Source organism: Bos taurus, chromosome 5 (assembly GCF_002263795.3).
Source record: "Bos taurus isolate L1 Dominette 01449 registration number 42190680 breed Hereford chromosome 5, ARS-UCD2.0, whole genome shotgun sequence".
NCBI classification, from domain to species: domain Eukaryota; kingdom Metazoa; phylum Chordata; class Mammalia; order Artiodactyla; family Bovidae; genus Bos; species Bos taurus.
The window spans coordinates 41,749,251-41,776,172 of NC_037332.1; the positions used below are offsets into that span (position 1 = coordinate 41,749,251).

The following is a 26,922-nucleotide window of genomic DNA, read 5'->3' on the forward strand; positions in this document are numbered from 1 at the left end:
ATTGAACTGGTAAAATAAATACCTTTTGAGTTGGACTGTGAAGAAGGCTGAGCGCCAAAGAATTGATGCTTTTGAACTGTGGTGTTGGAGAAGACTCTTGAGAGTCCCTTGGACTGCAAGGAGATCCAACTAGTCCATTCTGAAGGAGATCAGCCCTGGGATTTCTTTGGAAGGAATGATGCTAAAGCTCAAACTCCAGTACTTTGGCCAACTCACGCGAAGAGTTGACTCATTGGAAAAGACTCTGATGCTGGGAGGGATTGGGGGCAGGAGGAGAAGGGGATGACAGAGGATGAGATGGCTGGATGGCATCACTGACTTGATGGACGTGAGTTTGAGTGAACTCCGAGAGTTGGTGATGGACAGGGAAGCCTGGCATGCTGCGATTCATGGGGTCGTAGAGAGTCGGACACGACTGAGCGACTGAATTGACTGAACTGAACTGACTATGTCCTTCACACATTGTTTTACTGTGAAATAAAGGCTTCCCTGATAGCACAGTTGGTAAAAAAGGTAAAAGTGTGATGACAAATTGAATTTAAAAAATATAGAATAGAAAGTTAAGCAAACCATTGAAGATGACTTAAGACTGCCTTAGCACTTAAGACTAGTCCCACTTGCTGTCTTTGACAAGCAGAAAAATGCTACAAATATCAGTTATCAAAATAATAAACACAGCAGTAGAGGATGAGTATTCTGCAAAATCATCCAGTAGATTTCCGCCCTTGCTTATATGTTTGTTCTCTGTACATTCTGATAAGAACCACGCTCTCTATTTTATGTGAAAAAAGACTGCAGTAACAGGAACTTCTGTTTCTAAAAGCAGTCATCTTTGTGACTTTTTTGACTATCAAATATGTTTATTTGCATATTACATAATTTTGCTTTTATGATTGAATCTTTTAAGATGAACTTTGGTGAGGAAAGTAATGCTTTTGGAGTTTGAGTTCAGATCTTCTTTGTTCCACTGACTCACTTTTATGTGGCAGTAGTATAAAAGTAATCCTGTGGAAAAATAATATGATGTCTGTCTATGACTCAATTTCATCTATGTATAAAGCGGATTGTACTTCTGCTATGTACATTACAGCCTCTTTGTAAAGTATAGGTAATAAAAGTGTAAAAAAAGAGCTATTACTCTAAGCTCATTGTAAGTAGAACAGAAATTACTTAAGTAAGTATATTTTGGTATCTAAAATGGAGGAATAAAAGTGTATTTGTGAGGGTAATTAATAGTTCCCATTCCTGACCATTCTAATTCAATTTGACCAAGTAAATTCAATGTATCTCAGTTTAGTCATATTCAATTTATTAGTTATTGCATCCCTATAATTAAGTACACTCAAAACACTTTGCTAGGCACTGAGAAATGCAAGATGAATCAGATGTGGAATTTGCCCTTGAGAAACTCAGTCCAGTTGGGTTATAAGATGGCTTTCCCATGAACCATGGCAACAATTAAGTTTAAACACATTACATGCAAGTTATTAGAGTGGTATACCTCTATAGACATTGTGATCACATTAGCATACTTTCTCACAGAGAAAAATGACTCTTTATTTTCCAGGATAGCAACATAAAATCTTAATAATCTGTCCCATAACATCTAATCTTTCCACTCTCCTAATCTTTAACATAGCCATGTTCATCTATTTGGTTATTTCCCCTCTGTTACTTATCCTTTCTCATCATTCCTAATTTTTATGCTCATTCCATTAAAAAATCCCTTTCCATAAATTTCATCCTATTTTCATCAGATATTAATTGCAAAAATTTATTGACAACAGCTCATTTGCACATAAAAAGACTTGAATACATACGTATCTGTGCACACTCATACATAAACACACATTTTTGTCCTGTATAATTAATAACTCATTCATTCAGAGTGGCTAGCTTGGATCTGAGTGAGGCAGGAAGCTTCTATGGAAAGTTTCCTAAAATGTTTCACTTCTAAGGATAGTTTGAATAAAATTTAAAAATCCCTTCGTTAACTGTTAATCTTTTTACTTCATCAATCCTAGTGTCCTGTGGGTAATAGGCTCTGTTCTTTTTCAGGGAACTGATAATCTGTTTTATATTTCAAGACTCAAGGACTCAAGCCCTTTGGGAATTTAATATTGGTGGAGTTACAGACTTCCATATGTCTCTGACAGATATTATAGTCTTACTTCTGGTAGATGTATCTTTTGTAATAGCCAAGTCTTTTTATAAGGACCTGACTGAAACAAGTTCCTATGAGGAGAATGGGCTTTGACATCAAGAGGTGTGTTTGAACTTGACTTCTTTCCTAGGTTTTTTTTTTTAATTAATTAATTTATGTTAATTGGAGGCTAATTACTTTACAATATTGTAGTGGTAGTGTTGTCTTTCCTAGTTTTTAACTTTGGGTGAATTGTTTGAGCTGCCTGAACCTCAGTTTCCTCATCTGTAAAATGATATATACTCATATTAATAGAATTATTTTTCCCTAAGGATTCTTCTCTTGCCAGTTTCTACTGTGTATACATATGTAAGTCTAACATGTGGAGCATGATAGTTTGCTTTGTAAATACAGTTGATCCTTGAACAACTCTAAGGTTAGAGGTGCCAACCTTCCCCTCTATGCAGTCAGAAATCCTCATATAACTTTACAGTCAGCCCTTTCATCTGTAGTTCTGCATCCATGGAGTCAAGTGATCTTGCATTGTTTAGTACAGTAGTACATGTGTATTTAAAAAAAAAAAAGTGAGTTGACAGTCGTAGTTAAAACCTGTGTTATTCAAGGGTCAAGTGTAGTATTTTAGTGACTTGGGTTAGTAGCTCTTCTTCCTTAAATGGATCTTGAATTATTTAAAAGCACAGGTATTTTTATTTTTACTTTGTCCTTTTCTGTGAAATGCTTAACCCATCAGTAGACACATCAGTGCATGCTCAGTTGTTCAGTATTGTCCAACTTGTGACCGTGTGAACTGTCATCAGACTCCTCTGTCCATGGAATTTTCCAAGCCAGAATACTGGAGCATGTTGCAGTTCCTACTCCAGGGGATGTTCCTGACCCCAGGCATGTCAGACCTGGCCCTCAATACCAGAGAAGAAAAATATAGTCTATTCCTGATTATTATGGAGATTTTAATCAGTCTGTCAAGAAATATTTGACTGCCCATTGATGTTCCAGAAAGGGTGTCTAGGTGTGGAGAATATAGATATAAGACAAGTGTTTCTACTTTCAAGAACTTAACATTGGGTGAGGACAGAGACAATAAACATTAAAAAAAATAACTTCAGATGTTGATAAGTGCTCTGGAGACGATGAGACAGTATGCTTGAGGGTAGTTAGTCATGACTGGGAAGGAGACATTTGAATTAAATGTGAATATAGAAATGTGAGCCATGAGAAGATCAGAAAGAACATCATTTTATGCCAAAGCAAATGCAGAAGCCATGAAAAATAAGCTGATTTGGTTAGTGGGATGGTAAGAAGAGCAGGTCCCATCACTTCATGGCAAATAGATGGGGAAACCGTGGAAACAGTGGCTGACTTTATTTTTCTGGGCTCCAAAATCACTACACAGATGGTGATTGCAGTTATGAAATTAAAAGATGCTTACTCCTTGGAAGGAAAGTTATGACCAACCTAGACAGCATATTCAAAAGCAGAGACATTATTTTGCCAACAAGGGCAAAGTCAAGTAAAACCTTGACTAGACAGCTAATCAAGGCTATGGTTTTTCCAGTGGTCATGTATGGATGTGAGAGTTGGACTATAAAGAAAGCTGAGCACCGAAGAATTGGTACTTTGGAACTGTGGTGTTGAAGACTCTTGAGAGTCCCTTGGACTGCAAGGAGATCCAACCAGTCCATCCTAAAGGAGATCAGTCCTGGGTATTCATTGGAAGGACTGATATTGAAGCTGAAACTCCAATACTTTGGCCACCTGATGCGAAGAGTTGACTCTTTTGAAAAGACCCTGATGCTGGGAAAGATTGAGGGCAGGAGGAGAAGGGGATGACAGAGGATGAGATGGTTGGATGGCATCACTGACTCGATGGACATGGATTTGGGTGGACTCCAGGAGTTGGTGATGGACACAGAGGCCTGGCGTGCTGCAGTTCATGGGGTCGCAAAAAGTTGGACACGAGAAAGACATAGGCAGGAGCCAGACTGTTTAGGGCCTTGTAGTCTAGAATGGAAATTTTGGACTTAATTTTAGTGGGAAGGCTTTAGAAAACTTTCAGTGGAGATATGATTTACATTTTAGAAAGATAACTTGTTGCTATATAGAAGATGGACTATGTTATAAGAGTTAAAAAAAGAGGTGGAAGACCAGTGAGAACGCTGTTATTTTTTTCCAGGAGACAGATGGAAGCAGCTTGGACTAAACAAGAGCAGTACAGGTGGTAAACAATAGATCTGAGGTATATTTTGGAGACAGAACTGTTAGGGTTTGCTGATAAAGAGTGCAAGAGAAAGAGAAAAATCAAGTAAATTGTTTAGATGGGTGGTATAAGAAAAAGAGGAGATATTTGTAGGAGTGAAGTCCTTGGGAAGGAGACTAGGGATGGGAATGAGGAGAAAAAGGTGAGAGAGTGGCCTTAAATAGAAGCAGTGACACTTCATTATAACAGAAAAGCCTCCCAGAATTTGTGGATATAGATGAAATATAGTTTGGATCTCGAAGCATGAAGATGAAGATGGAGTAGATCTCTTCTGAATGAATCATCATCATCTTCTTCTTTTTTTTTTTTTTTTTTCACAAAAATGAAACTGGTTTTAAGGGGGCCAAAGAATTGTGAGAAAATTGTTGGGTGTATTACCTGAGGGATTTGAGGTTACTAAGAATGCTGAAAGAAGTAGTGATGATAGAAGTAGCTGATAGAGTGGCCCATAAGTGAGATCAGTGGATGAGGCAGTGTGGCAAAGAGCAGCTTGTAGCAAGATCTGACTACAGGTGCTTCAAAGAAGGTGGAATCTTTGGAAGAGGAATGATAGATTGGAAACTGCACTCAGGAGCAAGAAGAAACCTCACCTCCAGGCAGTGTCTTATATATACATGATGTGAAAGAAAAAAATAGCCTTACTTGGGAGCACTTCAGTAAGAGCCACATCCTCGGGATGAACATGTAAGGTTTAGGTTGAGAGTACAGGTGCGTTTTCTAATAAAAATAAATGAATTATCAAACACTCATTATGTGGCGGAAGCACATGTTCTAAACTCTAAATACACATTAACTCACATAAACCTAATGATAATCTTATCAGATCAGATCAGATCAGTCGCTCAGTCATGTCCGACTCTTCGAGACCCCATGAATCGCAACACACCAGGCCTCCCTGTCCATCACCAACTCCCACAGTTCACTCAGACTCACGGCCATCGAGTCAGTGATGCCATCCAGCCATCTCATCCTCTGTCGTCCCCTTCTCCTCTTGCCCCCAATCCCTCCCAGCATCAGAGTCTTTTCCAGTGAGTCAACTCTTCACATGAGGTGGCCAAAGTACTGGAGTTTCAGCTTTAGCATCATTCCTTCCAAAGAAATCCCAGGGCTGATCTTCAGAATGGACTGGTTGGATCTCCTTGCAGTCAAGGGACTCTCAAGAGTCTTCTCCAACACCACAGTTCAAAAGCATCAATTCTTCGGCTCTCAGCCTTCTTCACAGTCCAACTCTCACATCCATACATGACCACAGGAAAAACCATAGCCTTGACTAGACGGAACTTTGTTGGCAAAGTAATGTCTCTGCTTTTCAATATGCTATCTAGATTGGTCATAACTTTCCTTCCAAGGAGTAAGCATCTTTTAATTTCATGGCTGCAGTCACCATCTGCAGTGATTTTGGAGCCCAGAAAAATAAAGTCTGACACTGTTTCCACTGTTTCCCCATCTATTTCCAATGAAGTGGTGGGACCAGATGCCATGATCTTTGTTTTCTGAATGTTGAGCTTTAAGCCAACTTTTTCACTCTCCACTTTCACTTTCATCAAGAGGCTTTTGAGTTCCTCTTCACTTTCTGCCATAAGGGTGGTGTCATCTGCATATCTGAAGTTATTGATATTTCTCCCGGCAATCTTGATTCCAGTTTGTTTCTTCCAATCCAGCGTTTCTCATGATGTACTCTGCATATAAGTTAAATAAACAGGGTGACAATATACAGCCTTGACGAACTCCTTTTCCTATTTGGAACCAGTCTGTTGTTCCATGTCCAGTTCTAACTGTTGCTTCCTGACTTGCATACAAATTTCTCAAGAGGCAGATCAGGTGGTCTGGTATTCCCATCTCTTATGGTACTATTATTAATTCCACTTTATGAATGAGGAAATGGAGAATTTAAGCAATTTGCCTGCGGTCACATAGCTGTAAGTGACAGGGCTGGTGAACTTGTTTCAGCCAATGAAAATGAAGTGAAAGTGACAGTGAAAGTCACTTAGTGGTGTCCAACTCTGCGACCCTGTGGACTATACAGTCCATGGAATTCTCCAGGCCAGAATACAGAAGTGCGTAGCCTTTCTCTTCTCCAGAGGATCTTCCCAACCCAGGGATCAAACCCAGGCAGATTCTTTACCAGCTGAGCCCCAAGGGAAGCCCAAGAATACTGGAGTAGGTAGCCTATCCCTTCTCCAGCGGGTCTTCCTGACTCAGGAATTGAACCGGGATCTCTGCATTGCAGGCAGATTCTTTACCAGCTGAGCTATCAGGGAAGCCCTTGTTCCAGGCTTAATGACTGGTCTATACTGTTGCTGATGGATTGTAATTTCTAACACACACCATTTAGAAAGGAAGTGAAGGATAGAGGGTGGGACCAAATTAGAAGCTATGCAAGGTAGTATTGAATGAGGATTTTTATACTGAAGGATGATTTGGAAAGCTTGGACTTCTGATGGCTAGTTTGGTGAACAGGGGTTTGATGAGCTTTTTCTATATTTTGGACCAAAGAACAATTTGAAGATCTTAGATGGCTGGTGTTCCTGGGGGCTGGTAGAAAGTGAGGCCTGTGGCGGATTCATTTTGGTATTTGGCAAAACTAATACAATTATGTAAAGTTTAAAAATAAAATAAAATTTAAAAAAAGAAAAAAGAAAATTTTGAGTTAGTTGGTGACACCACTGAGAGGAGGTAGAAGGGCAATTGATTATATTCTGGTAGCAGTGGTCTGCCACGTTATTGTCTTGTAGAGAGCTCATTTGACAATCTTGGATGAACATAATATGGACCAGTTTATCTTCCTGGCCCTGAAATCCAAGCATTGTTGTATTTCTCATCATCTGATATTATTAAAGCAACTGCTTTTGGCTGCAAGATTCAGAACAGTACTAATGGCACTGAAAAGAAGATAGAAGTTGATTTTGATTGTAATAGTAAAAATTTTCACATTTTTCCACAAAGTTACTTGCAAGCATTTTTAATAGTGTATTTTTTCTGATTATAAAAAGTATTTTCTGTCCATTTTAGAAAATTTATAAGAATTTCACTATCCAATAAGAACAAATGTCCACTTATTATATTTTAATATGTGCTGTGCTTAGTCACTTAGTTGTGTCCAATTCTTTGCAACTGCATGGACTGCAGCCCACCAAGTTCCTCTGTTCATTGGATTCTCCAGGCAAGAATACTGGAGTGTGTTGCCATGCCCTCCTCTAAGGAATCTTCCCAACTTGGGCATCCAACTCAGCTCTCCTGCATTACAGGGAGCCACCTTTACCATCTGAGCCACCAGAGAAACCCATATTTTTTTAAATATAGTCTCATTTATATAAAATAATACAATTATATCTTATTGCATATATAGTTTTTCATCTTTTTTTTTTTTTTTTTCACAGTTTTAAATTTCCTGAGTATTTTCCTAGGTCATTAAGTGATATTTGATATTCTCAAATCTGATTCTTAAGGCCCATATAACTGGTTTGTTGAGTGGGCTAAATTTGGTAGCTTATAGCTAGGAAACTTTGCTTTTTATGCTTCACTCAAAACTTGCCTTTCAAGGATGAATGTCAGGATTACCTCTAAAAACTTTGTTACATTTTTTCTTTCCAATCTCCTTATTATTAGATCCCATTACTTTTACGTTTATTTTCAGTTATAGGAATGGTCTCATTTTCAGGAATTAAAGTACTGCCCAATATAAACCAAAAATATCCAATTCACTGTTCTGTTTTCATCCATCTCAGACCTGAGTGCTTATTTCCCTATAGTTGGAAAGGGGCACTCCCTTTGTTCACCTTCTTTGCCTCAATTTACTCTTCCATTTTTCCTTCCTTTGCCTCTCTCTGCCTCTTCTGGGCCTTCCAAGAGGGACTGGGGAGACATTTAATGAAGAAGAACAGGTTTTTTTTAAACTTCATATTCTTTGTACTTCTCTTCTCAGTGCTCTTTGTAGTGTTTTTTTTTTTTTTTTTTCCTGGCTTTTACTAACTGACCATTATGCTCTTGGGTTCTTTGTAGAGCAATCCCTTGAGGACAACCTCCTTGCTACATCTGTAATGAGTGTTGCAACCTCTGCTTGACCTTTTGAGGGATGCTCTATCTCCTTTTCCCTTCTATCCTCCTCATACACCTATAGCCTGTTACACTGAATGTCCGTTTGCCTTGGTGATAGTCAACTTTCCTTGGCAGAATTCCTGTGAAATGGCTTATTGTTTGGCTGCTTTTATTTTTGTCCACTTGAACAATGAAAAATATCATGTATCTGTGACTTGTTAAATAGCAGATGTGCAACTTGCATGTTCAATTGCTACCCTCCAATTTTTTTTGACCTCCTATCTTCATACTTTTCCAGGTATCTATCTATAACAGTACCTAGATTCCAAAGAACATACATTCGATTTTCCCAGGAATTCTTTCCCCCCTCCTCTCTGAGTGCTCCTGGACACTCTGAGATGGGCCTGAACTTTATGATATGGGCATTTTAGATGGGATACTCTGCATTCTGAAGAAGTAAAATGCAACAGTCCCCTTCTAATAGCTCTGTAAGTAAAGAAAACCTTGGATCACTCACTCACTTGTTTTGATAGAGGAGAAAAATTTGCCTTACTATATTTTGGAAACAAAAAGAGAAAACAGTGTTCTCTATATCTGTGAATTCTCTTCAAAGTATCTCCACCATGGATCTTGAAGCTTATCTTAAATAATCTGAAGATAAGAGGTTAGGACTGATAGTTGCTGGGCTGGTTTGGTCAACTCTTCCTAAATGCTGTAGGGATATGTCTAGAAATTTTTCTTGAGGCTTGTAGTTGAAATTATGAGACAACAAGAAAAATTCCATTCTTTGTTATAACTACTAGCATTTTATTATATGAATTAGTGGAGTATATCATAGTAAGTATTGCTCGTCAGTATGTCTCCTTCACAAAGGAGCTCCACTCAGCTCCCAAGAGAGTGGTAAAAAAGAGAAGCTGTTTATACTACAGGAATCAAAGTTAGAAGACCTAGGGCTCAACCCTGCTTCCCCTAGTAACTAGATGAGTTACATTGGGCAAAACACATATTTTTTTGTTACATTAGGTAAATCACGTATTTTCTCTTGGTCTTATATTTAAAATGAAAGTTAGACTAGATTTCCTCCAAGATTCTGTCTGCTTTAAAATTGATGAGTCAGTTTCCAAAACATTCCTACTACTATATACTACTCTAGGAACTTGTCAACAGATTATCCATGGATGTGGGACTTTCAGAATAGAGCCATTACCATCCTATCCCAATATTATACCATCTCCAAGACATTTCATACCATCATCATATCATACCGTACCTTCCAATTACCATATCATGCTGTACCATACCATTGGATTACCTTATCATTACCATAATGTGTGAAATACCGGGCTGGATGAATCACAAGCTGAAATCAAGATTGCCGGGAGAAATATCAATAACCTCAGATATGCAGATGACACCATCCTAATGGCATAAAGTGAAGAGGAACTAAAGAGCCTCTTGATGAAGGTGAAAGAGGAGAGTGAAAAAGTTGGTTTAAAACTCACCATTTAAAAAACTAAGATTATGGCATCCCATCCCATCACTTCATGGCAAAAAGATGGGGAAGCAATGGAAACAATGACAGATTTTATTTTCTTGGGCTCTAAAGTCTAAAGTCAGCTGATGGTGACTGCAGCCATGAAGTTAAAAGACACTTGCTCCTTAGAAGAAAAACTATGACAAACCTGCTGCTGCTGCTGCTGCTAAGTCACTTCAGTCGTGTCCGACTCTGTGCGACCCCATAGACGGCAGCCCACCAGGCTCCCCTGTCCCTGGGATTCTCCAGGCAAGAATACTGGAGTGGGTTGCCATTTCCTTCCCCAATGCATGAAAGTGAAAAGTCAAAGTGAAGTTGCTCAGTCGTGTCCGACTCTTTGCGACCTCATGGACTGCAGCCTACCAGGCTCCTCTGTCCATGGGATTTTCTAGGCAAGAGTACCAGAGTGGGGTGCCATTGCTTTCTCCATGGCAAACCTAGACAGTGTATTAAAAAGCAGAGACATCACTTTGCCAACAAAGGTCTGTATCATGAAAGCTATGGTTTTGTACAGATGTGAGAGTTGGACCATAAAGAAGGATAAACACTGAAGAATTGATGCTTTCGAACTGTGGTGCTGGAGAAGACACTTGAGAGTCCTTTGAACTGCAAGGAGATCAAACCAGTCAGTCCTAAAGGGAATCAACCCTGAATATTTATTGAAAGGACTGATGCTGAAGCTGAAGTTCCAATACTTTGGCCACTGGATGCAAAGAGCCAACTCATTGGAAAAGACCCTGATTCTGAGATTTAGGGCAGGAGGAGAAGGGGGGTGCAGAGGATGAGATGGGTGGATGGCATCATCGACTCAATGGACATCAGTTTTAGCAAACTCTGGGAGCTGAAGGGCAAGCAAGCTGGGGGTGCTGCATTCCATGGGTCACAAAGAAGCAGACATGACTGAGTGACTGAACAACAACAACCACACCATACTATACCATACTGTAAGATACCATACTGTACCATACCATAGCATACTATATACCATACCATTCTATATGTTCCATATCATTACTATTACCATATCTTACCATTCCTTTTCTTTCTTTTCCTTTTCATTAATTTGTTTTGTAATTAATTGATTCAGTTAACAAATACTATTCTATTTACTCATATGAATCCATTCATTGCACTGATTCCACATACAAGGTAGATAATGTATCTTTTCTCTAAATAGAGGAGAAAATAATCACAATTTAAAAAGGTAGTTGAGCAAATAGCAAATAAAGTAACAAATAGATTCTAAGTATAGTTTCTGATACATAGTAACTCTTTGAAAAGTATTAAGGGCAATTAAGCCAGTTGAATGTGTCCTTAGTTCCACTGTTTGTACCATATTATTGCTAAATTTTTGGTGATTCCTGGTGATTCCTCAGTACTTTATTTCCTAAAGTACTCAAAGTGCTTTATTAAAATATAATTATGAAGCATCATCATCATAGATACTAAGCAGTTAGTTCTTATTTTAGAACCAGGCCTTTCTTTTACTTATTACTTGTTAATTCTTACTGATGCTACTGTAAATACTTGTAAATATTCACCAGTCATTGAAGAACATTGGCTTTGGTTGAAGCCATTGAAGAATTAAATGGCTATGGTTCATAATTTTTGTTGCTTTTGTAGTTTTCCAGTATTTCCAAATGCCCTCATGTTTATTTGTTCAGGTCAGGTATTATAATAAGATAGGGTCAATAGACAATGAACTTAATAGAATATCCCCAGGAAACCTTATATTGTTTTTATGTATCAGATATCTAAGTTAAGAGAAGAAGAGTCAATTGCACTGTTGGAGGAGATTGATCAACATTATATGCTATGCCTCTCATTACTGAATGTGTCACTTCATGTATGTATGTTATTCCTAGAATTACTAACGAGGTGGTCCTCAAAACTATTACTGATCATCTTTATCCAGATATATATTAGACCTTACAAAGCCAGTTTTTCTGGATGCTATTCTGTCTAGTTACACTTAGCTCATTCAAATGATAGAATTAGGCATTGCACAGAAGGGGCACCTAATTGAATTCCCACCAGTGTAATCAAGGTGGTAGAACCCTTGTCATTCCATATTCATGTTTAGATGTGTTGTTTTCATTGTCTTATATCTATACCATTTTTTTTCCATCCCTTTGGCACCAACCTAGTGTTCAGGTTTTAAATTATGTAATGCCTGTATGATTTCAGTGGTGTTTTGATTAATGATGTAGACCAGTATGATATAAGCATTCTGAAGAGCAGACCTTCCTTCCATGATGCTCTGACCATCAAATCTAGGGTTATTAAGAATTATTTTGTTGGCTGTAGCCTTTCCAGAACCAAACAGGTGACAAGATGAAGCAAGCAATATCTTTTCCTTGTTCACTGCATTTGCGAAGTAATATGAAGAACCATCACTGCAGTTTCCCTTTATAAGATAAAAAATGACCAGCTGAGGAGGTTAACCAAGATGGTGGAGGAGTAGGAAGTCATGGACTTCATCTCTTTCCACAAATGCATCAAGAATACATTTACAGATGAAACAGTTCTCACAGAACACCAACTGAACACTAGCAGAAGATGTTGGACACTGGAAAGGACAAGAAAGATCCCCACATATCTGAGTAGGATGAAAGAAAGAAGGAAAAGAGGAGAGGAAATGAGATGGGATCTGTGTCCTGTTTAAATTATGTAATGCCTGTATGATTACATTGGTGTTTTGATTAATAATGTGGACCATTATGATATGACCATTCTGAAGAGCAGACCTTCCTTCCATGATGCTCTGACCATCATGAAAGTTGAAGCAGAGGAGAGGTTCCTGCATCTAGGGAAGCCTTCTCACCAGCAGAGGATTGGTTGGGACAGAAGCGGAGCATCTGAGGCTGTCAGGGGAGTGTGAAACAGCTGGTCTGTGGCAGACAGAACAGAGTGAGACTTGTACAGATGGTCTGTGCTACAGCCCTGCATGTCCCAGATTGGGACATGTGTCTGCCAGTGTACATGGAGGCTTAGAGCTGTAATATGGGGATTGAAGAGTAAACCTGGGAAGAAGACTACTGTTGGGTGTGAGGAGATAGCCAGAGGGGATGGGAGGGAGGAAATCTGCAACCAGGAATGCTTGTGAAGGAAATCCAGACTGCCACAGAAGCAAGGTGCTACTGTTGACACACAGGGATGGAGCACTCATTGTAGACTCTTTCTCCCCACTCATTGGACACCTGCCCTTCCAGGTGCTAAGAAAAGCCCCAGCAAGTGCTGACCTCACTCCTGCTCCCAGGCACTAGGAAAGGCTCCCATTAGTTCTGGATCTCTTGTGCTTGTGGCCTGTGGCTTTCCTACACACCTGTCATCACCAGGTCCTTGTGATGCAGGCAGTTGTGCCACATTTGTACCCTGTCCTTACAGGGGAGAGATAAAGTACAAATGCTCCAGGGTAGCCTTGGGAGGAGGCTCCTGTGGGTGGCCTACATACAGAGGTGTTGCTAAAATCACAACTGAGACCCAGGGTGGGGTGACTAAGGAAGAAAAACAAAAATATTTCTGTGCAGCTACACAAACCACTGATTAAATCCCTGCAATTGGCTTGGTAAGCCCTGCATCTATGGAATATCTGAATGGACAATCAGTGTTCTCACAAATGAAACCGGCATAGCTATAGCAGTGGTAGACTTGGGGGTCTAGTACCCATGGGTATTAGGCCAGGTCAGAGTCTGAGCTACCCACCACAGTGAACACAGAGGAACCAGAGAACTGCCTAGAAGTTTTAGAGAGCATCCTGGGGAGGTGGAGGTGACTCACAATGGAGAAAAGGATACTGGCAGCTGAGACCTTAGGAAAATATAATTATTACTATTTTTTGTTTTGTTTTTGTTTGTTGTCTTTCTCTTGTTATTTTTTATTTTTATCTTTTGTGTTTTCATTTAAAAATTTTAATATATTTTTTATTTTTTGTATTTCTATTTCTACATTAATTTTTGGTTCTGTGTTTTTCCCTTGTTTTTCTCTCTTCTGTGTTCTTACCCTTTCCCCTTTCTTTTATTTGTTCTTTTTTTTAAATCTTTTAAAAATTTTAAAAATCATTTTGTGTGTTTTGTTTGCTTTATCCTTCAGTTTGCATTCTGCTTTTGTTTTTTGGTTTTGTTAATTTTTTTTTTTTTTTTTTTTTGGTCTTGGGATTCTTTTATTTGTGCAGTTATTCTCCTGTGTTTTTGTTTTCTCTGTTTTTGTTTCTTATTTTGTCTGTGCATGTGCTTCTTTTATTTGGTTTTCTTTGGTCTTTTACCATTTGTCTGGGCTTTTGTTTGCTCATTTGGTTGGTTTTCATTGTTGTTTTTTGCTTGTTTTTGTCTTTGTTATTTGTCTTAGATTTTGTCTGTTTCCATTCTTCCTATGTTTTTCCTCCCCATCTTCTTTTATCTTTTCTTTTCCTCTCCCTTTTTTTGCAGAGCCATGTGGCTTATTGGGTTTTGGTTATGAGGCCAGGGTAGGCCTGAACCTGTGCTGTGTGAGCTCTCAGTGCAGAATTCTGGAATGCCAAAGAATTTCCAGCCCTAGGGAATATTAATTGGCAAGAGTTCTCCCAGAGTTTGATCTCAGCTCCAAGACTTGGCTCCACCCAACTGGCTGTAGGCTCCAGTGCTGAACATCCCACACAAAATACCAAGAAAGATAGGAACACAAAGCCATGCTGTTCTAAGATCACAGACACCCCAAAACACACCTGTTGACATTGCCTCTCCATCAAAAGGAAAAGAAATAGCTCAATGCACCAGGATGCAGGCACCAATCTCTCCCTTGAGGATGCTTACCCAAGTCATTGGACCAACCACACCCACCTGGGGAAGACACCAGAAGCAAGTGGAACTATGACCCTGCAACCTGTAGAAGGAAGACCTCAAGACTGAAAGTTAGACAAAACAGGAAGACAAAGAAATATATTGCAGATGAACAAGCAAGGTAAAAATTCTCAAGACCAAATAAATGAAGAGGAAATAGGTAATATACCTGAAAAAGAATTCAGAGTAATGATAGTAAAGATGATTCAAAAGCTTGGAAATAGAATGGAGGAAATACAAGAAATGTTTAGCAATGACCTAGAAGAACTAAAGATGATGACAAACAGTGATGAACAATACAATAACTGAAATTTAAAATACACTAGAAAGAAAAAATTGCAGAATAATGGGCAGAAGAATGGATAAGTGAGCCAGAAGCTAGAATTTGTGCAGAAAAACTGCTCAGAAGAGAATAAAGAAAAGAATTCAAGACAGTCTTAAAAACCTCTGGGATAACATTAAACATTGATTATAGGAGTCCCAGAAGAAGAGAAAGAGAAGGGTCTGAGAAAATATTTGAAGAGATTGTAGTTGAAAACTTCCTTAACATGGAAAAAAAAAAAGAGTCAAATCCAAGATGTGCAGAGAGCCCCATAGGGGATAAAGCCAAGGAGAAACATGCCAAGACACATATTAATCAAACTATCAAGATTAAATACAAAGAAAAAATATTAAAAGCATCAATCAAAAAGCAACAGATAAGATAGAGGGGAATCCCCATAGGGTTATCAACTATCTTTCAGCAGAAACTGCAGGCTGGAAGGGAGTGGCAGGATATATTTAAAATGATGAAAGGGGAAAACCTACAACTAAGATTACTTTACCAGCATTTAGATTTGACAGAAAAGTTAAAAGTCTTACATACATAAAAAAGCTTAAAGAATTCAGCACCATCAGACAAGCTTTGCAAGAAATGCTAAAAGGACTTATCTAGGCAAGAAACACAAGAGAAAAAAATGACCTACAAAAACAAATCAGAAACAATTAATAAAATGGTAACTGGAACACCCCCTTCATGGACCACAGCCTTGTCCTGGTGAAGGGGCTTACATAATTCAGTGAAGCTATAAGCTATTCTCTGCAAGGCCACCCAAGATGGATGGGTCATAGAGAAGAGTTCTGACAAAACATGGTCCACTGGAGGGGGAAGTGGCAAACCACTCCAGTATTCTTGCCTGGAGACCCCCATGAACAGTATGAAAAGGCAAAAAGATAAGACACTAGAGGATGAGGCCCCTGGTTTGAAGGGGTTCACTATGTTACTGGGGAATGCTGCTAAGTCACTTCAGTCATGTCAGACTCTCTATGACCCCATAGACGGCAGCCCACCAGGCTCTGCCATCTCTGGGATTCTCCAGGCAAGAACACTGGAGTGGGTTGCCATTTCCTTCCCCAATGCATGAAAGTGAAAAGTGAAAGTGAAGTCACTCAGTCATGTCCAACCCTTAGCGACCCCATGGACTGCAGCCTACCAGGCTCCTCCGCCCATGGGATTTTCCAGGCAAGAGTACTGGAGTGGGGTGCCATTGCCTTGAATAGTGGAGGGCAATTACTAATAGGTCCAGAAATAATGAAGCAGCTAGGCCAAAGTGGAAATGACACTCAGTTGTGGATGTGTCTGGTCTTGAAAGTAAAGTCCAGTGCTGTAAGAACAGTATTGCATAGGAATCTGTAATGTTGTTCCCTGAATCAAGGTAAATTGGACATGGTCAAGCAGAGGGTGACAAGATTGAACGTTGACATCTTAGGAATTAGTAAACCTAAATGGATTGGAATTAATGTTCATCTAATTTAATTCAGATTAACATTACACCTACTACCATGGGCAAGAATCTCTTAGAAGAAATGGAATAGTCCTTATAGTCAATAAAGAGTCTGAAATGCAGTATGGGGGTGCAACTTCAAAAACAACAGAATTATTTTGGTTCGTTTCCAAGGCAAACCATTCAACACCACAGTAATCCAAGTCTGTGTCCCAACCACTGATGCCGTAGAAGCTGAAGTTGACTGGCTTGATGAAGACAACAAGACATTCTAGAACTAACACGAAAAAAAAGATGTCCTTTTCATCATAGAAGATTGGGATGCAAAAGTAAGAACTCAAGATATCCCTGGAATAACAGGCAAATTTGGCCTTGGAGTACAAAATGAAGCAGGGAAAAAGCTAACAGTTTTGTCAAGAGAACACACTGATCATAGAAAACATCCTCTTCCAACAACACATAAGATGACTACACATTGACATCACCAGATGATCAATACCAAAGTCAGATTGATTATATTTTTTTGTCGCCAAGATGGAGAAGCTCTATACAGTAAGCAAAAAAACAAGATAGGGAGGTGACTGTGGCTCAGATCATGAGCTCCTTATTGCAAAACTCAGGCTTATAATGAAGAAAGTAGGGGAAAACCACTAGACCATTCAGGTATGACTTAATCAAATATTTTATAATTATGGAGTGGAGCTGAAGAATAGATTCAAGGGATTAGATCTGGTAGACAGAATGCCTGAAGAACTATGGAAGGAAGATTGTAAAATTGTGGAGAAGGCAGTGACCAAAACCATCCCAAAGAAAAATGCAAAAAGGCAAAGTGGTTGTCTGAGGAGCTTTACAAATAGCTGAGAAAAGAAAACCAATAAAAGGCAAGAAACAAATGGAAAGATGTACTCAACTACACAGTTTCAGAGAATAATAAAGAGAGATAAGAAGGCTTTCTATAATGAACAGTGCATTGAAGTAGAGGAAAACAATAGAATGGGAAAATCTAGAGAGCTTGTCAAGAAAATTGGAGATATCAAGGCAAAATTTCGTGTAAGGTCAGGCATGATGAAGGACAGAAATGGTAAGGACTTAATAGAAGCAGAAGAGATGTCAAGAATACACAGAAGAATATTCAAAAAAGGTCTTAATGACCGAGATAACCACAGTGATATGATCACTCACCTAGATCCAGACATCTTGGAATGTGGAGTCAAGTGGGACTTAGGAAGCATTACTGTGAACAAAGCTAGTAGAGGTGACAAATTCCAGCTGAGCTATTTAAAATCCTGAGTTTATGGTGTTAAAGTGCAGCATTCAGTATTTCAGCAAATGGAAAAACTCCTCAGTGGCCACAGGACTGGAAAAGGTCAGTTTTCATTCCAAACTCAAACAAGAGCAATGCTAAGAAATGTTCAAATTGCCATACAGTGGTGCTGATTTCACATGCTAGCAAGGTTATGCTCAAAATCCTTCAAGCTAGTTTCAGCAGTACATGAACCAAGAACTTCCAGATGCACAAGCTGGGTTTCAAAGAGGCAGAGGAACCAGAGATCAAATTGCCAGCATTTGTTCAATCATAGATAAAGCAAGAGAGTTCCAGGAAAAAACATCTGCTTCATGACTAAAGTCTTTGACTTGTCGATCATAACAAATTGTGGAAAATCCGTAGAGAGGGGAATACAAGACCACCTTGACTATCTCCTGAGAAACCTGTATGTGAGTTAAGAAGCAACATTCAGAATCAGATGTGGAACAGCTGACTGATTCAAAATTGGGAAAGAAGTAGGACAAGGGTGTATATGTTCACTGTTCTTATTTAACTTCTAAGCATAGTATATCATGTGAAATGCTGGGCTGGATGTCTCACAAGCTGGAATCAAGATTGCTGTGAGAAATACCATCAACTTCAGATATGCAGATGATACCACTCTAATGGCAGAATCTGAAGAGGAACTAAAGAGCCTCTTGATGAGGGTGAAAGAGGAGAGTGAAAAAGCTGGCTTAATACTCAGCATTCAAACAGAAGGGGAAAAGATGGAAGCGGTGACAGATTTTATTTTCTTGGGCTTCAAAATCACTGGATGGTGACTGCAGCCACGAAATTAAAAGACACTTGCTCCTTGGAAGGAAAGCTATGACAAACCTAGACAGAGTATTAGTAAGCAGAGACATCACTTTGCTGACAAAGGTTCATATGATTAAAGCTATGGTTTTTCCAGTTGTCATGTGTGGATATGACAGTCGGACCATAAGGAAGACTAAGTTCCTAATAACTGATGCTTTTGAGTTGTGTTTGGGAAGACTCTTTTGAATCCCCTGGGCTGTAAGGAGATCAAACTAGTCAATCCTAAAGGAAATCAACCCTGAATGTTCACTGGAAGGACTGTTGCTGAAGCTCCAGTACTTTGGCTACCTGATGCAAAGAGCTTACTCATTGAAAGCGATTCTGATGTTGGGAAAGATGGATGCAAAAAGGAAAAGTGGAAGGCAGAGGATGAGATGGTTAGATAGTATTATCAACTCAATGTATATGAATTTGAGCAAACTTTGTGAGACAGTGGAGCACAAAAAGAGCCTGACATGCTGCAGTCTATGGGATTGCAAAGAGTTGGACATAACTTATCAACTAAAAAACAGCAACAAAATAGGAACATACATATCAATAATTACTTTAAATGTAAATTGATTAAATACTTTAACTAAAAGACCTGTACTGGCTGAATGGATACAAAAACAAGACCCAAATATATATATATATATATGTACCGGGGTCCAGCCCTGGCAGGATCCAGGGAATCCCTCAGGATGACAGCGTCAGCGAGAGAGAGAGAAAAAGAGAGAGAGAAAGAATGACACGGGGAGACCAAGCTCTGATGAACCCGGGTCTGCAGCTTTATTTTCAAAAGGAGCTTTTATACCCTAAGTTACACATTTCCAGAAGTGAAAGATACAGAGTCATGCGGAGTCAGCTCAACATTACATCAGTTTGATCTTCATCAGGACCAGGATGTTTTTTGCATACCTTTCCATTTACAAGGCTCTTTGTGTTAAGTACATTATCTTCTGGCCCGGAGGCCTATTAACATTTTATGACCTTTTTCTGATAAAGGTTGGTTAACCAGAAAACTTGTTTTCCCTTAAAGTGTTTCTTCTTTATTTTTCTAATCTGTGTCTCCCTCAGAAAGTATTGAATAAAGTTACATTCTTATGGAGCAAAGGTGCAGTGAGTTACAACAAAGAAAGAACTTATTAACTCAAGGGTCTTATGTTGCTAGTGCCAAGGCTACTGCTTTTTTTCTCACATTCCAACTATATTAACTAATGCACTCCCAAGCGCACATTGGATAAGGGATAAGGAAACTTGGTAGCAAACATTGGCTCAACAATGCAATATTATTCTAATAAAGCTTTTTTATCGCTCAAAGGTTATGCTTGGGGTGTTGTGAACAATCATATGCATTAGTTGCAAGAGTATGGATAAACCTGCCAAGCAAGCTAAAATGCTAACAGAGGGGTTAGAATTGAAAGCTCCTTTCAAGCCCAGGAGACTTATTAATTAGAAGCCTAAGTTGATTTTCTTCAGAGGAAGGTGGTCGGAGATAGCCCCCTGTTAATGTCAGAAGAGTTGGTGAAAGGCATAATATAGTAAACAGTAGACAGACAGACTTTGGTTTCGGGGTCGATGCTCGAGCATGTCCAGGGAGTCCCTCGAGTCCTGATCCGCCTTGCCTGTAAGGTCTCTTCTGCATGACCTTGTCATGGGTGGGATCTCCTGTGCTGGCTCCCAGCATATATATATATAGTCTATGAGAGACCCAGTTCAGACCCAGGGACACCTACAGACTGAAAGTGAGTGGTTGGCAAAAGATATTCCATGTAAATGGAAATGAAAAGAATGATGGAGTGGCAGTACTGATATCAGTCAGAATAGTCTTTAAAGTAAAGATTGGTAGAAGGGGACAAGGTAGGCCACTACATAATGATTAAGGGATCAATCCAAGAAGAATATATAGCAATGGTAAATATTTATGCACCCTACATAGGAACACCTCAATACATAAGGCAAATGCTAACAGCCATAGAAAGGGAATTCACAGTAACACAATAATAGTGGGGTACTTTAATAATAGTGGGGTACTCCACTTACACCAACATCCAGAGAGAAAATAAGAAGAAAGAAGCTTTAAATTACACACATTAGAACAGGTAGACCTAATTGGTATTTATAGGAAATTCCATTGGAAAGCAGCATAACACACTTTCTTCTGAAGTACATGTGGAACAGTCTCTAGAATAGATCACGTTTTGGGTCACAAATAAAGCCTCAGTAAATTTAGGAAAACTGAAATCATTTCAAGCATCTCTTCTGACCACAGTACTATGAGATTAGAATCAATTACTGGGGAAGAAAGTGTAAAAAAGCACAAATACTTGGAGGCTAAACAATATGCTAAATAAGAAATAAATAAATTTCTAAATAAGAAATAACTGAAGAAATCAAAGAGGAAATTAAAAAATACTTAGAAACAAAGGAGAGTGAAAACATGACACTCCAAAACTTACAAAAGGCAGCAAAAGCATTTCTAAATGTGACATTTATAGCAATACAATCTTACCTCAAGAAACAAGAAAAATCACATATAGACAACCTAACCTTACTCCTAAAGCAAGTAGAGAAAGAAGAACAAACAAAACCCAAAGTTGGTGCTCGCTTCAGCAGCACATATACTAAAATTGGAATGATACAGAGAAGATTAGCATGGCCCCTGCGCAAGGATGACACGCAAATTCGTGAAGCGTTCCATATTTTTTGAACATAGGCAAAACACTCTCTGACATACATCACAGCAGGATCCTCTATGACCCACCTCCCAGAATATTGGAAATAAAAGCAAAAATAAACAAATGGGACCTAATTAACCTTAAAGGCTTCTGCACATCAAAGGAAACTATTAGCAAGGTGAAAAGACAGCCTTCAGAATGGGAGAAAATAATAGCAAATGAAGCAACTGACAAACAACTAATCTCAAAAATATACAAGCAACTCCTACAGCTCAACTCCAGAAAAATAAATGACCCAATCAAAAAATGGGCCAAAGAACTAAATAGACATTTCTCCAAAGAAGACATACAGATGGCTAACAAACACATGAAAAGATGCTCAACATCACTCATTATCAGAGAAATGCAAATCAAAACCACTATGAGGTACCATTTCACACCAGTCAGAGTGGCTGCGATCCAAAAGTCTACAAATAATAAATGTTGGAGAGGGTGTGGAGAAAAGGGAACCCTCCTACACTGTTGGTGGGAATGCAAACTAGTACAGCCACTATGGAGAACAGTGTGGAGATTCCTTAAAAAACTGGAAATAGAACTGCCTTATGATCCAGCAATCCCACTGCTGGGCGTACACACTGAGGAAACCAGAAGGGAAAGAGACACGTGTACCCCAAAGTTCATTGCAGCACTGTTTATAATAGCCAGGACATGGAAGCAACCTAGATGTCCATCAGCAGATGAATGGATAAGAAAGCAGTGGTACATATACACAATGGAGTATTACTCAGCCATTAAAAAGAATACATTTGAATCAGTTCTAATGAGGTGGATGAAACTGGAGCCTATTATACAGAGTGAAGTAAGCCAGAAGGAAAAACACCAATACAGTATACTAACGCATATATATGGAATTTAGAAAGATGGTAACAATAACCCTGTGTACGAGACAGCAAAAGAGACACTGATGTATAGAACAGTCTTATGGACTCTGAGGGAGAGGAAGAGGGTGGGAAGATTTGGGAGAATGGCATTGAAACATGTAAAATATCATGTATGAAGCGAGATGCCAGTCCAGGTTCGATGCACTATACTGGATGCTTGGGGCTGGTGCACTGGGACGACCCAGAGGGATGGTATGGGGAGGGAGGAGGGAGGAGGGTTCAGGATGGGGAACACATGTATACTTGTGGTGGATTCATTTTGATGTTTGGCAAAACTAATACACTTATGTAAAGTTTAAAAATAAAATAAAATTAAAAACAAACAAACAAACAAACCCAAAGTTGGCAGATGAAAAATAATTATAATGATCATAGCAGAAATAAATGAAATAGAGATGAAGAAAATAATTGTGAACACCAGTGCAACTAAAAGCTGTTTTTTTGAGAAGATAAACACAGTTGATAAGCCTTCAGCCAGACTCATCAAGAAAAAAAGGGAGAGGAATCAAGTTACTAAAATTAGAAATCAAACAGAAGTTACAACTAACACCATAGACATACAAAGGATCATAAAAGACTACTATCAGTAACTATATGCCAATAAATTGGACAACCTATGATAAATGATCTAATTCATAGAAAAGTACAACATTCCAAGACTGAATCAGAAATAGAAAATATGAATAGACAAATTACAAGCAGTGTGATCAAAGTCTTCCAATGAACAAAGGTTAAGAACCAGACGCCTTCACAGGTGAAACATTTAGAGAAGAGTTAACACTTACCCTTTTGAAACTCTTCCAAAAAACTTTAGAGAAAAGAACACTCCCGCTCATTCTAGAAGGCCATCATCACCCTGATACCAAAACACACAATGAAAACACAAAAAAAGAAAATTTCAGGCCAGTATCATTAATGAACATAGATGTTAAAATTCTCAACAAAATATTGCTAAACAGAATCTAACAACGCATTAAAAGGATCGTACACCATGATCAAATAGGATTTATCCCAGGGATGCAACGATCAGTATCTGCCAACTAGTCAGTGTGATTGTTGTTGTTCAGTCATGTTCAACTGTTTGTGACCCCGTAGACTGCAGCACACCAGGCTTATAACACATCAACAGACTGAAGAATAAAAACCATATGATTATCTCCATAAATGCAGGAAAAACTCTGGACAAAATTCAACACCAGTTTATGGTAAGAACTCTACAGAAGGTGGACACTGAGGGAACCTATCTCAACATAATAAAAGCCACATGTGACAAACCTATAGCAAACACTAATCTCAGTGGTGAAAAACTGAAAGTAGTTCCTGTAAAATCAAGAACAAGGCAAAGGAGGTTACTCTCATCACTATTATTCAATATAGTTTTGGAAGTCCTAGCCATGACAAGCAAAGATAAAGAAATAAAAGGAATACAGGTTGGCAAAGAAGTAAAACTGTCACTGTTTGCAGAGTGCCATGAAACTACGCATAGAAAATCCTAAAGATGCCACCAAGAAAACTACTAAAGCTAATCAAGGAGTTTAGTAAAGTCACAGGATACAAAATTAAAACACAGAAATCTCTTGCATTCATTATACTAACAATGAAAGATCAATTAGTGAAAGTGAAATTAAGGAAATAATCCCTTTTACCATTGCAACAATAAAAATTACATACCTAGGAATAAATCCACTTAAGGAGATGAAAGACCAGTACACAGAAAACTATAAAATTATGCTGAAAGAAATGAAAGATAACACAAAGAGATAGATCTACCATGTTCTTGGAGTAGAAGAATCGATATTGTGTAAATGACAGTAAGGTAATCCCTATGAAATGATCAATGGAATTTTTCACAGAACTACAAAAAAAAAAAAAAAAAAATTAGTTAGTGTGGAAACACAAAAGACCTTGAATATCAAGAGCAATCTTGAGGGGGAAAAAAACAGAGCTGGAAAAATCAGGCTCCCTCAGTTCAGAGTATACTACAGGGTTACCGTAATCAATCCAATATGGTTCTGTCACGAAAACAGAAATATAGATCAGTGGTACAATACAGAAATCCCGGAGATAAACCTATGCACCTATGGTCACCTAATCTATGACAAAGGAGTCTAGAATATACAACTGAGTAAAGATATCCTCTTCAATTAGTGGTGCTGGGAAACTGGACAGCTTTATGTAAAAGAATGAAATTTAAACACTCAATAACATCTACATGAAAATAAAGTCAAAATGGATTAAAAACCTAAATGTAAAGGTGGACACTGTAAAACTCTTAGAGGAAAACATAGGCAGAACAGGCTTTGACACAAATTGCAGCAAGATCTTTTTTGATCCTAGAGTAATGAGAATAACCCCCTCCTTCAAAAAAAAAAAAAAAAAAAACAGGACCCTATTAAACTTAAAAGCTTTTGCACAGCAAAGGAAATCATAAACAAAACAAAAAGACAAACCTCAGAAAGGGAGATGATATTTGCAAACAAAGCAACTGACAAAGGATTAATCTCAAAAATACACAAAGAGCTCAGGCAGCTCTTTCTGTATATAAAATTTAATCCAATCATAAAATGGACAGAAGACCTAAATAGACATTGCTCCAAAGGAGACACACAGATGGCCAAAAAACACATGCAAAGATACTCAGCATCACTAGTCATTAGAGAAGTGTAAATCAAAGCTACAATGAGGTATCACCTCACACCTGTCAGAATGGCCATCATCAGAATCTATAAACAACAAATCCTGGATAGTCTATGGAGAAAAGGGAACCTTCTTACATGGTTGGTGGTACAGCCACTATGGAGAACAGTATGGAGGTTGCTTAAATGGTGAAAAATACATTTTTATATGAAAAAAATTGAAAAAAGATGAAAAATATAAAAAAAGATGAAAAATAGAGCTGCTATTTGACTCAACTATCCTAGTACTGGGTATATACCCAGAGAAAACCATAATTCAGAGAGACACATGCACCTGTGTTCATTGCACCACTATTTATAATAGCCAGAATATGGAAAAACCATATGTGGAGTCACCTATCCAAACCAGGATATGGAAACAGCAGGTCCATCAGCAGAGGAATGGATGAAGAAGATATATGTAATAGGATAGTACTCAGTCATAAAAAGAAACATTTTTATGTGGAGGTGTGGATGGACCTAGAGTCTGTCATACAGAGTGAAGTAAGTCAGAAAGAGAAAAACAAATAGCATACATTAACTCATATATGTGGATTTGAACAAATTGGTTTATACGATCTTATTTACAAATCAGAAATAGACACACAGACATAAAGAACGGGGTTATGAGATGAATTGTGAGATTGGGATTAAGATAAATACACTATTGATACTATGAATAAAATAGATAACTAATAAGAATCTACTGTATGGCATAGGGAACTCTACTGACTGCTCTGTGGTGACCTAAATGGGAAGAAAATCCAAAAATGATGGGATATATGTATACATAGATGGGAAACAGTCGAAACAGTGTCAGACTTTATTTTTTTCGGCTCCAAAATCACTGCAGATGGTGATTGCAGCCATGAAATTAAAAGATGCTTACTCCTTGGAAGGAAAGTTATGACCAACCTAGATAGCATAATAAAAAGCAGAGACATTACTTTGCCAACAAAGGTCTGTTTAGTCAAGGCTATGGTTTTTCCAGTGGTCATGTATAGATGTGAGAATTGGACTGTGAAGAAAGCTGAGCACCGAAGAATTGATGCTTTTGAACTGTGGTGTTGGACAAGACTCTTGAGAGTCCTTGGACTGCAAGGAGATCCAACCAGTCCATTCTAAAGGAGATCAGTCCTGGGTGTTCGTTGGAAAGACTGATGTTGAACCTGAAACTCCAATACTTTGGCCACCTCATGCAAAGAGTTGACTCATTGGAAAAGACCCTGATGCTGGAAGGGATTGGGGCAGGAGGAGAAGGGGACAACAGAAGATGAGATGGCTGGATGGCATCACCGACTCGATGGACATGAGTTTGGGTGGACTCTGGGAGTTGGTGATGGACAGGGAGGCCTGGTGTGCTGTGATTCATGGGATCAGAAAGCGTCGGACATGACTGAGCAACTGAACTGAACTGAATAGCTGATTCACTCTGCTGTACATTTGAATCTAACACAACATTTTATACTTCAATAAAAAATTTAAAAAGCCAGCTGATTCATTGATTGTTTCAACAAACATTCATTGTTTGTTGTTTTGTAATATCATAAAAATAGGTCAAAATTTAGTAAGATTTGAAAACCTACAGGTACTGCTGCTGCTGCGTCACTTCAGTCGTGTCTGACTCTATGCGACCCCATAGACAGCAGCCCACCAGGCTCCTCTGTCCCTGGGATTCTCTAGGCAAGAATACTGGAGTGGGTTGCCATTTCCTCCTCCAGTGCATGAAAGTGAAAAGTCAAAGTGAAGTTGCTTAGTCGTGTCCGACTCTTAGTGACCCCATGGACTGCAGCCTACCAGGCTCCTCCATCCATGGGATTTTCCAGGCAAGAGTACTGGAATGGGGTGCCATTGCCTTCTCCAACAGGTGCTAGTATCATATAACAAAGTATAATCATGACTGAACAAAATTGTATCCACTTGATAATTTTATGCCATCTTAACATGGTTTTGG

General features: G+C 38.7%; 1 protein-coding gene and 1 non-coding gene across 2 annotated transcripts in view; both read left to right on the forward strand.

Moving 5' to 3' along the window:
* Positions 1–26,922, forward strand: part of KIF21A (kinesin family member 21A) — a 186,146-nt gene that overhangs the window by 16,581 nt on the left and 142,643 nt on the right.
* LOC112446895 (U6 spliceosomal RNA) lies at positions 21,275–21,381 on the forward strand. Its single transcript, XR_003034973.1, has one exon. It is a non-coding gene; the product is annotated as a U6 spliceosomal RNA (small nuclear RNA).